The 17,251-nt window shown below is 36.8% G+C and overlaps 2 protein-coding genes across 2 annotated transcripts in view; one reads left to right on the top strand and one right to left on the bottom strand.

Annotated features, from left to right (window-relative positions):
- The window catches only part of CTNNA3 (catenin alpha 3), a 1,492,024-nt gene that overhangs the window by 546,825 nt on the left and 927,948 nt on the right, over window positions 1-17,251 (top strand). The window lies entirely within an intron of this gene.
- LRRTM3 (leucine rich repeat transmembrane neuronal 3) overlaps window positions 1-17,251 on the bottom strand; it is a 166,672-nt gene that overhangs the window by 90,576 nt on the left and 58,845 nt on the right. The window lies entirely within an intron of this gene.

The raw sequence follows: 17,251 nt of genomic DNA, 5'->3' as shown, positions 1-17,251 counted from the left end.
GATCCACTCTCTAGGGGAGTCCTTGGTAACTTTGTAAAAGAATTCTTTTTGAATATTAAACACTGAATTTCTCTCTTTGTAATGCTATATAATTATTATATATTACAGGGTCCTTTCCTTTAATGAGAATGTATCACACTTTCTGCTGCTGAAAAAGTTTAGATTCCTATAAAGTTTTTCTCATTGACGTGTTGCTTTCATCTTTTCCTCACCATTTTGTTCCCTCTTGTTTCCAACTCCTACTCCATCTTCTTTTTAAAATCTTTAATATATTTAATTGCATTTTTATTTAAAATAATTTAACTATATTGACATAATATTGACAAATAAAGTTGTATATATTTAAAGTGTACAACATGATGTTACTCCCTTCTTTTGAGTTAAGTTTCCCTGAGAACTTATCATTCTAGGTGAGAATTAGAATGCCTAGTGTTTACTAGTTCACTCTTAAGATATTAATTTATTTAATTTATACCCTTTCCTCACACTGCTCCTTCCCCACTTCCTGTCTTCACTTTCTTATTATTTTTTTAATTCAGCAGAAGTGTTTGGAAGCTGCTGAGTCAGCACTTGGTTACTTTCCAGTCCCTGTGCTTGAGTAATTGACTTTGGCCAGACACATCAAAATTAAATTCTCAGATTGCCTTAGCTTTAACAGAATTGCACTGGCATTCTTTTCCACTCTTCATAATGCATTCTCCACACAGTTTTATTGTAATTGTCAGATGCTGGGGGCAGGGCTTGTAGTCATAGTAATTGACTTTACAGCAAGATCACTTCTTTTGAATCCTCTCACATCTAATTCGATTTAATTCAACGGAAAGAACCCTAACACAGGAGGCAGCAGCAGATTTGACTTCTATTTCCTGGATAAATTATGTAACCTCCTAGTTTCTTTTTATATATAGGGGTTGGAGTAGGTGATCTTTTACATTCCTTTCTAGTTCTTTATAATTCTGTGATTATTGATCTGGGCTTAAACTCAACTTTAAGTGAAAGACTTTGTGTAAGTGGGTGTTTTCTCTCATAGAACTAACTAGGTAGCAGTCAACGTCATCTCACTGAGCAGGTCAGCTTCATTTCTCCTGCAGTTAGTTAATCGTCTGCCAGTTCTCTCTCAGCTCTCCTCAGGTCAGCTGTCTTTCCATTCCCTCGGCAAGGGCGCAAGGAGCCTTTCCTACTTAAATACCTCCCCAATTACTTACGTAAGACTGTTTTTGTAAATCTGTTCCAAATGGTCTTATTTTTGCAGCACTGAATAACTTGTCTTAAGATTCAAAAGAACTCATGGGCATGGACAACAGTGTGGTGATTGCTGGGGGAGGAGGGTATAAGGGGACTAAATGGTAATGGAAAAAATACAATAAAGATTAAATTAAAGAAATAGAAGATCATATAACAAGGTTAGAAGCTGTCCCCAGAAAACCAGTTGTAGTTACCTGTATACATATATATACTATATATGCATATTATATATTATATATTACATATCTATGTACAGTATGTATAATATGCACTATATATATATAATACAGCCCTCTAGGGCTGTTAGACATTTGGAGAGAATGCTATCATGATAATTTCCATGTATATTCAAGCTTCAATAGTTTTAATTGTGAAAAACAGCTATCCCCCCAAATTGAACTGTTCATAAGATAAATGCATGCTTTGTACTGAAACTGACAGAGCAGTGACTGGTGAAATCTAGTCACTGATCTAAAGCCAATACAACAAATCAGATGACCTTCAATGCCTCTTAATTACTATTTCTAAATAGGTTTCTGTTAAGAAAGAAAGATTTTAGGAAAATAAAACCAGTATTACTATACAAATTTAAAAAATTGATGGGTAACTCATCTTCTTATCAGCAATATGAAATTCAACTAAATTAAAGTGATAAAGTACAGTGAACTGCCAATGTCTTTTGCATGAAGACTTAAAAATATGTGTTATTCATTTCCATTTTTTATCTAAGTCAAGGCCCATTTCATACTGAACTAACCCAAATCCAGTTTTTATATTTCCAGGAGCACCATTTATAGGTTGGCATTTAATAGAATTTCTTTTATGACCAAAAAGGAATGCTGTCTGATCACTTCTATAGTTAGATATGAGAGGCAACAGTGACTGAAAGTGGATGAATGGATTTTATTGCCTAATCATATTTTGATCCATATTCGCTAGTAATACCCCAATTTTCTGTGAATTTAGTGCACATGATGATATTAACTTATTATACACTCACCTATCCAAATATCTCAATTATGTATTATTTTTCAGATGTCCTACATTTTCTCTTGGAAATGCTAGTGTAAAGACCAATAATATAAAAGATTAGCTCCTGGTGTACATTTAGTGATGCCATTATTTCACTAATCAGTTTGGATCGTTTGGTCACAAGTCTTAAGTGAGTAATTTGAAAGCAAAAAATAGCATTGATATGCTTGAAGGAATCGAAATTTTGGTTAATAAAATATCACTTTCAAACCATCATTTGAAAGTGATAAATAAAAGCAGTATAAATACCTTTAGTTCTCAAATTCTAGACTTTTCTGTATTTCTGTGGTGTTCCAGTTTTATAATCATTTGCCCTGCATTCTAATTCATCGTAACTGAAATCTTAAAACTTATAATTCTAACATTATTATGTTATTTTCCCATAAAAATTCTGTGGGTTACTGATATTTTAGTATTAGTAGGGACTCACTTGGTGATGCAACATGTGTTTAGTTTTAAGGTTCATGATATACTTGAGTAGAAGGTGCGCTCTCTGATTGTTGAGTGCAGGGCGCTATATATGTCCAGTGCATCATACTTTTTAATTGTACTGTGTAAGTCTTCCAAAGTGTGCTGATTTTGTTATTATTTTTTTCTGCCTCATCTAAATATCAGTTACTGAATGAAATGTACTGATATCTCCCACTATTATTGATCTTTGACAATAGCTCCTTCTAATCTTCTCCATTTTACTTTGTATATTTAAGGCAATATTGTTATGTATATATGAAGTTGGAACTATATTTTCCAGCTGAATCATTTTTATTGTTTTGTAGAAACTTCTTTCTTCCAGTGTGCTTTTTTGGCTTTATAGGAATGTCTCCTTTTAGTCATCATTTGTTTATTCCTTTTATTCATTACCTGTTTTCATCTTTTTACTTTCAGCTTTATGTGTCATTGTACTTTAGTTCTATGCCTTGCAAAAAGCATAGAATCCAATTAACAAATCTGTCATTTAACTGATATTTATTCTCTTTGTATTTATTCTCATTATTGATGTATTTTAATTTATTTTCTACTATTCACACTACTCTATGATTAAAAATATATGCTGCCTTCTATTTTGATTTCTCAATTTTTTTTTCATTGCAACTGGTACTAAAACAACAGTGTTTACCAAGTACTCATAGAACATGGAGTAAACAGGTACTTATTCTCCTGTATTAAGAGGATTGTAACATAGGAGTGTGTAGGAAGATGAGTAAACATGTCTTGTGAGATACCTGACATGCCATGTTCAGGAACTTTGGCTTGCATCCTGTGGGTCGTTATCAGCAGTGAGTATTTATATAGGGGATTGTTTTAACCATTGCATTTAGAAATGAAATTCCAATTGTTATAAGCAAATGAACTGGAATGAGTATGAAGCTGAGGTTAAGGAGCAGGGAGGCCAATTATAATTCACTACAATAATCCAAGTGATGAATGATGAAGCAATAGTAGCAAAGTCAAGGGAGAACAGTAGATTCAGTGGGTCCCAATGACCAATTATGTGTTTGGGGTTGGTTGTAAGGGGATGGATGACTATAGGTTTCTGCCTAGGGCAAGGACATGGCTGAGCCACTAAGAAGAGAATAGGAAATAGCCACAGTTTGGGGGCCTGCTGCTGCTTGGGGCAGTGGGTGTTCTCTTACAGATTGTTATAATAGCATGAGCTGCTAGATTATTCAGATGGTAAGCCTGCCTAGGAAACAATGCTACAAATAAGAAGATAGTTTTTTAAAAGGAAGAAGGAACACCCAGAACCCAGAATTTAGTGAAAACTATGTAGAGGAAAAATTGCTTTATTATGTAACCATTAAGAGATATATTTATTTAAATGGAAGGCACCTAAAGGCTTTATAAGAGCTTTATAAAAAGACAAAAATTGGTTCAAAATATTCCATACATGCTTCAGCAAATTTTATTTTGTTTAATTAGCTGCTGAAGGGGTGTATCATACTCAAGGCATTGGTTTTAAAATAAACTGTAGTTAAAATAATTTAATAAAGGTAAGTCACTTTTTACAAACAAGAAAACATTTAGGTTATTTGGCACTAAATTAGCACCTTCTGCTTAAATTAGATCTCAGTTATATTTGTTTCATATGGCCTCACCCTATGAATGGCACAGGATAAGTTACCCTTGTGGTCACAACCATGGAAATATAAGACCTCTACATTATTGAATAAGAGAAAGGATTGTGTTACTAAATATTAGTACATTAAGCAAGGATGAAGAAGAGGCTGTTTGATAACCAAATCACCTTCTACTCTTATTCTTGCCAATACATCTAAATGTTTTGGGAAGTTCTGGGAAGTTTTGGGTTATCAACACATCTATAACTCTCCTGCTGTCAGACAGCTACATGACTGGCTTGTTCTTCATCATCTCTTTCATTTAATCCATGATATTTAATCTTCTGATTTAATGTCAGAAACCAATAACACTCACAAGGCTGATTCACAGGTTTTCAACTGGTAGATTGTTGCTGAATATTTACAGGTGTTAAGTAAAATGGAATTGTTTAAAATCACTTTTTAGTAATATTTTAGGATAAAATTTTCAAATGCTACTTTAGACAATATTGTCAAACATGCCCTTGGAAAAAGATTTTCTTGCAGTAAGTTGAGCAAGGAGAAATCTGCATAGGCTGTAATTAAGTCAGATAAATGCATCAGTGATTAATACAAACATGCATTATTCAATTGCTTATTGTCCATATTATGAATGGTGGTTGTGCTCTTCTTTCTTTGTTGTACAACCAGTAAGTTAGGTAGAGAATTGCTTTTATCCAGGATGCATTTGTAATTAAAATATATCAGAAAATATATTTCTGATAATACCTTCAGTGGTATTAGTAAGCCATTGAAGCTGTACATACTATATCAGTCTTCTTGGAGCCATTAAACTTCATTTATCAAAAGAGCTTTGAAACCTACTCATGCTATGGGAGATTTTAGGTAGTAGATAATAAGATAAAACATAGTTTGTCCCTAAGTTGTTTTCAGGCTAGCAGAAGAAAACACAAAAAGTCAGTAAGTAGGTAAAAAAAAAAAAGCAACCTTAATTTATTTGCATTTGTAGAATGTAGGAGTAAAGTGACGTGAAAGAAGTTTATAAGTTTATGGGGAGCAGTGATGAAATTGTGTAATAACCAGTCAGTACAATATCTAGTACATAGGAAGAACTCCATAAATATTAGTGCTTATTATATTTATGGCACAAAGTTGGTTGTGTATAATTCCACTTATAGATTTCAGGAAGGTTTATAGAAGCAATGATGCTTGCACTGGACCATGAAAATGACAAAGAGTTCCTGAGGTGTAAGGTGGGGAGAGGATCTCCCAAGCAGAAGGAGAAGTGAGCTAGGCTACGAATTAGTGAGTCTAGGTAGCCTGGCATGGATAGATAACGGGACTTAATGAGAAAACCAAGGATATAGGCCTGAGCCAGGTCACAGAGGACTCTGCAAGTCATGCTAAGTATTTGAACTTTATCCTGAGAGAACATTGATAACCTTTGAAAGCTATTAAACAGTTGGGTGATTTGATCTGTGCATTTTAAAGATATCATTTGATGACTTTGTGGAGAGTGCATTAAGGAGGGTACATCTAGAAGCAGGGGATCCAACTAGATGGCTGTGACCACGGTCCGTGTAGGCTGACAGTGAGGAGTTGAACCAGGGCTGCAGCTGTGGGTATGAAGAAGAGAAAACTGGCCAATATGTCATTAGAGGATGAGATCATGTGTAATCCCTAGGTCTTGGTAATAAACAAGGAGTGTAAAATAAGAAAGAAAAAGGGATTTTTTATGGCACCCAGTGTTCTGACAGAGGCATGGGTGGAAGGTGGTGCTATTCACTAAGATAGGAAATATAAAAGGAGGAGCAAGTGGCAATCATGAATTCAGTTTGGGATTGCTGAATCAGCAGAGTTGTTATGCCATTCAACCACTAATACTCTGGGAGAGTAAGAAACATGTATATTTTGCTCAGGTCACAGTTCTCAGACTACAGATTTAGAGTTAGGAGTTATGAGCATGTGCTTGCAGCAAGGAGAAGAGAACTGTAGGGAATAACCAGCACAGGAGTGGTGGAGCCTCTGTGGGGATTTTCACCTAGGCAGTGTGTTTTGGTATTAGCTGAACTTATGTTTATCCTTCTTTCCATTCTGGCTTCCTAGTTTTACATTTCATATTGTAACATTCTGCAGACTAAAAATTACTAATACAACATCTGCAGTGTCTCGAAGGGTTAGTCTTTTATAAAACTTTTTCACAGTAATTTTCAGATGTACAAGGGACTGTGATTATAATGATGAATAGTATTGAAAATAGTGAAATTGTCTTTAGGATATTCCGCTTCCATATACCAAAGTTGAAATGCTTAGAAATTCTATTTGATGGCCTAGACTTGATTTGCACAGCAATTTTGATGGTGTGGTGACATTTTGTGTCATAACCTACCCATCCGGAGAGTGCAGAGCACAAGTAGGAGCCTTCGGCCTCCTCAGCACTTACCACTGTTTTTGTGCCATTCAGTGTTGTAATATTACTCTGGCTGCTTTCTCCATATTTTTAAAAGTTCAACAAGCTTCTAAAACTAAGAACTGTAGATACTTGGTAATTGAGGGTCTGAAAATAAGAATGTTAATGGATTTCTGTTTTTAGATAGATTCACACTGAGCTTTATTCCATTTATAAAGTGAGTTAATTTGTTCCACACTGTAGCCAATTTAGAAGTAAATTTCAAACTTATTAGTTAAAGGTATGATAAGCTAAGGCCAGGCAAACACATTTTTGTCTTCTTTAAATGTCAATATGAAGGTTAAAAGGCATTTTTTTTCTTTCGTTTTGTTTTAACCATTGAAATAACTGGGTATGCTGCTCCTTTACATTACTCAATGGCTTTAATACAGGGTGAGACAAAGTTAGGTTTATAGTTGTGAAAACATAAAGTGAAGTTTATTCTTGTGTTATTATTTATTAATTATTGTATCATTTTCCATAAGAACAACTGTAAACCTCCTTTCACCTTACCCTGTATAGGTGGCTCCATACCTGTATGATGGTGGCGATTCACCTGCCACATGAATGTTGCTCATTTGTAGGGGCTTAGTTTCAGTCAGACAGTTGGACCTGGCATGGTTAAGATTTACAAATGGAAAAGTGAACTTTCACTTCAGTGTACATTTATTTATTCAATCTGTTATCCCATTGAAGTTACATTGTCCTGCATGATGTGTTATGAGAAGCTATGAGAAGACACAAAGCAGTTAAAACGTTTGCCCTTGAGGAGTTCCAGCCAAGAAGGGGGCATAGGTAGAAACACTTTGCTTCCTCATGCAACCAAAAGAAGGATAACAACCAATTTAAAAACAAAAAACAACCAGAACTGACAGAAAATCAAACTGCATGGAACTCTGACGACCAAGGAGATAAAGAAACAGTCATCCAGACTGGTAGGAGGGGTGGAGATGGGCAGCCAGGCAGAGAGGACACACAGCAAGGTGGTGGGCTGTGTGAGGGAGGCGGGGACTGGTGGGTGGGGCGCTCCCAAATTCATGAGTAGATAAACTGGGAGGATCAATGGAGGATTGCAAAACCCAGGGTTTCAGCATGGGAAGCTAAAGGCTCAAAACCTCTGGCTGTAAATTCTGTGGGGGTTGCAAAGGTGGGAGAAACTGCCAGTCTCACAGGAGAGTCCAATGGAGAGGCCCACAGGGTCCTAGAATGTACACAAAACCACCCACCTGGGAATCAGCATGTTAAAGGGCACAATCTGCTTCTGGGAAGTGAGGGAAGTGATGGGAAGTGGGGCAAGAGTGAGGAGGAGGTGGCATTGTTCCCTCTATGACCCCTCCCCCACAGACAGTGCCACAAAGAAGTGACATGGGCTGCCGCACCCTGGTGAATACCTAAGGCTCCACCCCTAACAATGTAACAGATGCACCAAGACAAATAAATATGGCCCATAGGAAAGAACAGATCAAAACTCCACAGAAAGGACTAAGTGATGAGGAGATAGCCAACCTATCAGATGCAGAGTTCAAAACACTGGTAATCAGGATGCTCACAGATATTACTGAGTTCAGTCACAAAATGAAGGAAGAAATGAAGACTTCGCTAAGTGAAATGAAGGAAAATATACAGAGAACCAACAGTGAAGAGAAAGAAACTGGGACTCAAATCAATGATTTCGAGCAAAAAGGAAGAAATAAACATCCAACTGGAACAGAATGAAGAAACAAGAATTCAAAAAAATGAGGAGAGCTTAGGAACCTCCAGACAACTTTAAAAGTTTCAACATCTGGATCATAGGGATTCCAGATGGAGAAGAGGAAGAGCAATAAACTGAGAACTCATTTGAACAAATAATGAAGGAAACATCCCCAATCTGGCAAAGGAAATAGCCTTCCAGGAAGTCCAGGAAGCTCAGAGAGTTCCAAAGAAATTGGATCCAAGAAAAAATATACCAAGGCACATCATAATTAAGATACCCAAGATTAAAGATAAGGAGAGAATCTTGAAAGCAGCTAGAGGAAAGGAGAGTGTTACCTACAAAGTAGTGCCTATAAGACTATCAACTAATTTCTCAAAACAAACAAAACAAACAAACAAAAAACAAAATGAACCTTGCAGGCAAGAAGGGGCTAGAAAGAAGTATTCAAAGTCATGAAAGGCAAGGGCCTACATCGAAGATTACTCTATGCAGCAAAGCTATCATTTAGAATGGAAGGGAAGATAAAGTGCTTCCAAGGTAAGGTAAAGTTAAAGTTCATCACTAAGCCCTTATTATATGGAATGTTAAAGGGACTTATCTAAGAAATAGAAGAAGATAAAAAACTACGAACAGTAAAATGGCAACAAACTGACAACTATCAACAACTGAACCTAAAAAACTAAAACTAAAACTAAACAAAGAACTAGAAGAGGAACTGAATCACTGAAATGGAGATCCCATGGAGGGTTATCATCAGTGGGGAGGGGAAGAATGGGGGGAATGTACAGGGAATAAGAAGCATAAATGATAGGCTTAAAATAGACAGGGGGAGGTAAGAATAGTATAGGAAATAAAGGGGATAAAAATGGTACAACTATAATAGCATAATCAATAAAATATACTTAAAAAAACTTTGCCCTTGAGGAGCTTGGTCTCAAATAGTAGGAGAAAGACAAGCCAATAAGGTGCTTTAAAAACATCATATAAGAACCCTGGCTGGTGTGGCTCAGTGGGTTGAGTGCCATCCTGTGAACCAAAGGGTCACCAGTTTGATCCCTAGTCAGGGCACATGCCTGGGTTGCAGGCCAGGTCCCCAGTAGGGGGTGTGTGAGAGGCAACCACACATTGATGCTTCTCTCCGTCTCTTTCTCCTTCCCTTCCCCTCACTGTAAAAATAAAGAAAATCTTTAAAAAAACATTCATTAAGAGAGGTGCAAGTTTGTACGGAAAATTATGAACATTTAATGAAAGGCATGAATGATAGACCCAATTAAATTTGAGAAAAAAATACATGCATTGAGTAGAAGACTAAAGATATTAAATATGTCTATTTTCTCCAAATTATCAGAAACGTAAGTTCAATTGGGGAAGACAACTTGTCTATTTTGTTGAATTGTGTATCAGTAGCACTAGAACAGTGCCTAGCACATCAAAACTCCAGAAAAAGAACTAAGGACTATATTCAATAAACATTTGTTGAATCAATGATATCTCAAACTTCACTCAAAATCTGATTTAAAATATTGTTTGGGTGGAACTTGACAACCTGATCCCAAAATTCATAGATTCATAGATGGGAAACATAAAAATACCAAAATTTTGTTGCAGAAGCCTAATGACAAGTAAGGTTTGCCCTATCACAAGGTGGTAGATTGTAGTTTGAGAAATGGCGACAACACTATCTCCCTTCCCAAGTGTTTTTTTTTCCAATGTCACATTGCCACTCCCTTCATCAAGAGGCAGAGTCTAGTTTTTGAACCTATGGGACCAATATAATAAAGCAGAGGTGACTTTAAGTACTTCTGAGGTGAGGCCTTGAGAGATCCCGCAACTTGGAACATTTCTAATCGATTCCCTTCCATTGTGCTTTGCCAAGCCCAGATAGCCACGTGGAAAGACCCGTGTAGAGGAAGACAGAGGCTTGCGGTCGACAGCGCCCGCTGAGCTCCTACTTGGCAGCTAGTACCACGTGTCAGATAGGTGAAGAGGCTGTGCTGGAGCTCATTGTGGTTCCGGTAGCCAAGCGATGCGATGGGAAGCATGACTTTGTGGTTACCCCCAAATCATGAAAGTTGATGGTTTTTAAAAAATGTCCTCCAATTTTGGAGCAGGTTGTTTTGCAGCAATAGATAACTGAAACAGCAATACAAATGCTTGTCAAAGCTGTAGTAACTGAAGCAGCGTGATAATGGCACAGTGAGCGAAAAACCACGAGGCTGAAGAACGCAGAGCCTTAAAGCAATTTTCACCCATAAGAGCACTGGTGTATAAACTGAAAAGGTACTAAAAATTGGGAAGAATGGGTTAATTGATAAATGATAGGGATAGTCAAGGAAAAATTAAAATTAGATTCCTACTTCACACTATGAATAAAAATAACCAACAGGTGAATTAAAGACTTAAATGTGATCAACAAAATGTGATAAGAAAATTAAACTGTGATAAGAAAATTAAAAACAATATTTCTATAAGTATGGGGTAAGAAGAATTTATCAAACAAGGCATTAAATGTTAAATGAAAATAGTTATAAAGTGAACATATTAGAATTTAAACTTCTGTATAAGGAAAGGTTACCAGGAATAAAATTTTAAAAAATGTAAGAAGATATTTCTAATATATAGAACTGGAAAGGGATTTGTATCCAGATGGTATTATGAATTCCTAGACACTAAAAACAAGAAGAAGGAGGGGGAGGGGAGGGGCAGGAGCAGGGGGTGGAGCAGGAAAGCTCAATCTAATGTAAAATAGGAAGATGATATAACCAAGCGATTTATAACAATGGAAAACCAAAGGACGAATAAATGTGTGATAAGATGCTTAGCTTCTCCTGTGATTAGCAAAATAAAAATTAAATCAATAATGAGATTGCATCTAACAGCCATTAGATGTTACAAATTATAATACCAAATGTTTAAGTGGTGCAGAAACTGAAGCTTCTATACAATGCTGGTCAGAATGTAAATTGATATTAGTTCTTTGGAAAGCAATTTGGCAACATCTGGTAAAGCAGAGGAAGTTCATATCCTAGTGCTGAAGTACCTAAGGAGACATACAAGAATGTGTTGCTGCATTGTGTTTAATAGCAGGTAAAAGATTGAGAAATAACCTCAGTCTTCTGGTCTCTGTAAAAAGGTCAGTCTGTTTTTTTTTTAAGTGAGATCGGAGTGGGTGGGGTTTGGGGGGGTGAGGGCAGTTACAGAGTTGCCAAGCTCAGTTGTGAGTGTGTCCTGTTTGAGATAAAGTGAGACACCAGAGATGCAGGAGAGAATGAAATCAATTCTTATGAACGGTCAAGAATAGAAATAGGACCTTGATAGTCCACAGCATTTTGGTTATATTTAAAGACAGGGAATGGATCAAATCAATTACTAAAAAGATTTAAGGACAGAAGAATATGTAAGAGACACTGAGAGGGGAAGTATGAGGGCTAACAGTCAAGAGAAGTGGTTGATAAAGGGCCTGCACTTTTAGAATGAGGAGCTTGTCTTTGGAATTAATCAGAACTGATGACATAAGAGTATTAGAGAATATCCTGGCAATTATATGTAGAAAGGACTACAAAATATCCTGTGTATGATACAGTTTCAGTTTCAAAAGCAAAGAGTTTGGAAAAGTATTACTAACGAAGAATAAAATATTTCAAATTTATGGAATCTATGAAATGTTTATATTTATTTATTAGTAATATTCAAAAGTGTTCAAATAAGTCCTTTTAAAATATTCAAAAATCAAAATAAATGGAAATTGACATGAAAATGACTGCAGCAGCTGTTACTTAGTGTTCATACAATTTCCTTAGCTAGCCTATCGGTATTGATCGAATGTCCTCTTTAAGGAAGTGTTATCTCAGAAGAGCAAACTACTTGCTGGACGGTGGCACATAGACTTCTGTGTCTCGATGAGCAATATACAGGTAAGTTAAAAACCAATAACTTCTTTCAAATTATATCAATTTATGTGGCATTTTAAATTTATCAAATATTTGAAAAAGTGGGAACACTCTAAACTACTGTTCATGTACAAAACCTGGATAACGTGTGTGTTTTAGAATATCTGTTCTTCAAGGTCAAATATGATTTTCTTAAGGTTCTTCTGCAGGATATCTTGTAAGACTGGTACCATTATTAAGTACTTGTATTTCTAGAATGTTTAATGCATTTGACTACTCAAAAAACAGTAAGTGTTCTTAGGTATAATGACAGTGTGCCTGCCCTGCCATTCAAAACAAATTAGCCAGATTTCCTAGAACTGATACGACAAAGCCGCCATATTGCTAGTGAAATTTAAGCTCATTTTATGAGTCATCAGCATTGGAAAGGGACAGTTTTTGGTTACATAGTTCAATCTGTGGGTGTTATCATGTAGTGAGATATACAAATTCCAGCTTGTGCAAATGGACCCTAAAGGCTTCGATGTTAGCTCGGCTATAAATATGCAGTACCCATGTGGAGTGTAGGAGGGGACACGTATCTAGTCCATATCTGGCTCCTAACTTGCTTGGTCACCTTGGATAACGTCTGACCTTTCTTTCCTCATTTACGTTGAAAGCTAAATGCAGGTATTATACTAGAAGTAGATGATTTCTAATTCTTTCTTTGATTCACTAGGTCTTCATGTGCAAAAATCTAGGAGCAATCCATGTGAAAGTACTCTGTGGAATGTTGGAATAATTTGGTGACTAGAAATTCTGTACAGAAAATGTTTTCAACAACTCTACAATTTATCCTTTATTTCTTGAATTTATTAAGTAATGGGTGGGTTGAGCCTCTGTGCTTCTTTCCCATTTAAATGGAAACAAGATGTGGTTATTTAAACAGGATGTGGTTAGGTAGGAATTGTGATACCCTAAAAGTGCTGGGCTACATTTTCTGAGTCCTGTTGCTGGGCCACAGCACTCCAGGGTGTTTGGATGTTGGGAGGCAGTGGGACACGCTGGTCCCACCTCATAATCTTTACCAAAGGAGAAAACCTGACTTCATTCATGCAACAGATTCCACTGAGCAACAGAAGTTCAACACTGCCTACTCATGAGCTCAAAATGCAAACTAATAGACAATGAAGACTTGACTAACTCATCTTAAGACTGGCCTCCTAGAGTCATCTGTTTTATGCAAGGATTATACCAAGATATTGAAATTATCCTAATTTTTAATTTAATTCAACAAATATTTATTGAGTACCAGTTTAGGGGCAGGTACTGTGCTAAATCCTGGTACCATTAAAAGATAATGTAATTTCTCTCCCTTGAGATATTATATTATAGCAGGTAATAAAAAGACTTAACTTTCTCTTCTGGGTGGCTCAGACCAGTGTCCAAATATGATACTCCTCAGTGCCATAACAATGAATTTTCTAAGAAAAGTCACTCAAAATACAACCTAGAGGTAACTTCATTAAAAATTTAAATAAGTAGCCTTATTCTGCATAAATTTTGTTAGATAAGCCATTCACATCTGTATACAAGACTCCTTCACAATGCATATCACTTTCTTGTACGTCAGCTGCCGTAGGTATTTGATCCGATGGTGCGCGAGGCAGGCCAAATGTACAGGATAGTCTAACCACACAGGGCACCCCAGCACCCACTTTATCCCACAAATGAAATCAAAACAGACCTAGCCGTCAACATAGTCTAATTCGGTTACACATAAACAAATTACCAAGAAGCAAACTTTTGAAACAATAATGATTTGTATTCAATGATTTTTCTCTGCCACAATGCTTGTTTCTATGGACTTTAGGGAATAAGTTGATATGTATTAATGATGTGAGAGCTTTATACTATATTCTGGAACAGCAGTTGGTTTATTCAGGAGTTAAGTACCAAACCTGTAGAGGGTCTGCTGCTAGGTCCAATTGGAGGGAAAGAGGAATAGGATCTTGGCATTGCCTTTAAAAGGTCTTTACTGCCAATCTCTGCTTCTTTATTTCTAACTGCCGAACAAGAGCCATCAAAGTGAGACAGATAACATGAGAACAAATTCAGGGGAGGGAGAAAACACCATTGACTGCCATCAGAGATGGTAAATCTGAGAGAGGAGGGGTAAGAAAGGATTATTTTTTTGAAGTGTGAAAGAGAACTGAAGACCAAACCTCCAGGAGCACCTTGACCTGCACGGAAACGGAAATGGAAACGAAGAGGGAGATGAGCCTGCAGTGGGTGGTCAGTGAAGAGGTGAACCTGGTGTCATTTAAGTGTGTGTGTGGGGGGGAGGGGCAGCAGCAGGGGAGAGGGCAGTTTCAGGAAAAAGATTTATAATTAGCTGTTCATTGTAAGTGTTTTTATGGGAAAAGAGCTTAAAGAGGAAAAACTAATTTCACCCCTCTCCTTTCTCCTTCGCCTTTGCCTTATTGTTAGCTTCTACTGTTGAGAAGAGAATGTTTTAAAGGCTTTTGAACACAAACGGATGGTTTGAGGCAGTCGGAAGGACTGACGTAACATGGTAAATTGTAATGGAAATACAACTTCTCATCATGCTCTGACTGCAAATCACAGAATTGTCACACTGACCACTGAATGAAAAATGCACAATATCCAGAGGGTAGAGCGTTCTAATTTAGTGAGAATGACTGAGTTTGTACAGTGGAAGGAGAAGATATATAGTTTAATTTTAGATAAATATCTGCGTGATAGCTAGAAAGTCATTGTGTTGGCTCAAATGTTGTTTTTAATGGAGTTCTATGAAATTCATGCTAAATTAGTAAATTCTAAAGTATCTGAATCCAAATAAACAAACACTTGAGTATAATCTTTTCAATGACTTTATGAGGGACTTAATTTGGGAATAACTTTTAAATGAATGAAAATACTTAGATTAAGAGATTAGAGGGCCTGATCCAAATTTATGATGTTAGGAAGGAGCTGAAAATTTGGATCTAGTTTCTGTCTCAAAAGCTTGTGCTTCTTCACTGTACTACACTCTACCTACTGCCCTACATAAAGCAAAGTGACTCACTGACCGAAAACTTAAATTATATTAAATACAGTTCCAATGCTAATTTTATATTTTTGTATTCTAATTCTTTACAATTTCATAATTCTTGTTTGATATGATGGAAATACTTGTGTAAAAGACCATCTGATTAATATGAAAACCTGATTTTTCAAAACCTTCTGCACTGAAAGGGTTACTTTACTGTGAGATTACATTGTGAAGCCAGTGCTTGCATCTGAAATCTGGATCAAAATTTATTTTTCAGAATTGATTTACATTTAGTTATCATGAATTGAGTTCACAGAAATGAAATAGGTTCGAAATATTTGTTTTGCCAAAGTCTTACTCTCTGCTCAGTATGCTGAATTTAAGGTGTAGTGGTCTGTTTTGAGTGAGAAATGCTGTTCCACAGTTCCCTTCACAAAGTTTGAGGACCAGATGTCTCCTTAGTGACTCATGGCAGTAGATAATGATAACTGAATGAGTTTCATGGTAATGAAGTCAATAACTGGATGAATATCTTATCTCAGAGTCAAATAGAAAACAAATCAAAGAGACAAAAAGCAAACACACCTTTTGTGAGCACCTTCTATGGTTCCGAACCCAAACCTCAGCACCACTCTCAACTCCTCTCCCAGGCTTCAGCCTCAGGTGCTGTCGTTAGGAAATTGTTCCACCTCTGCCATCACGTATCCATGCGCAGAATCCAACCACTTCTCTCTCCTTATCGTCTCCCACCTGACCAGTGTCATATCCTTATAACTGGCTCTTTAATTCTGCCTTGTCTCCTGTTAAAACGTGAGTCAGGTCGTGCTGCTTTGTGGCACCCTTCTTGTTGCGCGGAGAAACTGAGTCCTCACGACATGCTCTGCTCCCCTCTGTTATCAGTGCTGCCTTGTCAACGGTGCTCCCGGCCTGCACACATTGCTGTAGCCAGAGCTTTTGTTCTTGCTGTTCTTTCTGTCCAGATCACTCTTCGGAATATCTGCGTGGTCCTTCTCCTTGCTTTCTTCAGATATTTGCTCAAATATCAGCTGATGAGCGAGGACTATTCTGACTACCTGACCCCAGCCTCTTACTAAATGGAAATATCACGAGGACAGGAAAGATCACTGTTTGCCTCCTTATTGTATCCAAGTGCATTGCCAAGTATAGGCCATAGTAGGTGTTCAATAAATATTTTGAATGAATAAATGAATGGGTAAGAAAATGAATGACTATCATATGTGTCAGTTAACCTCTAGGTAACTCTGACAAAGGTGGCATGATCTTCCTTTGATGAATATGATGAGTCAAAGTGATCCACTTTATGGTAAATTCATTATAATTGAGTACCATCGGTTCACTTTAAAATTCTTACTAGTAAAATGAGATATTATTCTGTATCATTCTTCTATAAACTACTAAATCATTTCCTTATGAATGTTTAGGTTTCAATGTAATTTTTTTTATCATAGAAATTTTGCTAATTGAATTAACTCATTAAATACTTACCGGGGAGCTAATACATATAGGCATTAATTTAGTCTTTGGGATATACTGATGAACAAGACAGAAAATCCCGGAGTTTACAGTTAGAGAAATAGATATGTAACTTAAGAAGAAAATTCCAGAGGACTGAGGCTGACTTCATGGACTGTATAATTGGGGTCCCTTACCATTGGCCTCTGGTCATGTTTAACTGATGAAAACCATTGACAGAATGTCTGAGAACTGGGGAAGGTGAAGGCTGAGTACGAGCATATATTCCCCTGGGTCCTCCCTGCCAGGTCCCCACTGATGGACCGTGAGTGTTTTTCTTTCTCTAAGGGCATGTCCCCGTTTGTGTGACCCTGT

This window comes from Desmodus rotundus, chromosome 4 (genome assembly GCF_022682495.2).
Source record: "Desmodus rotundus isolate HL8 chromosome 4, HLdesRot8A.1, whole genome shotgun sequence".
Classification (NCBI taxonomy): domain Eukaryota; kingdom Metazoa; phylum Chordata; class Mammalia; order Chiroptera; family Phyllostomidae; genus Desmodus; species Desmodus rotundus.
The sequence above is the reverse complement of the archived record's forward strand: the minus strand, read 5'-3'. Positions and strand labels throughout refer to the sequence as shown.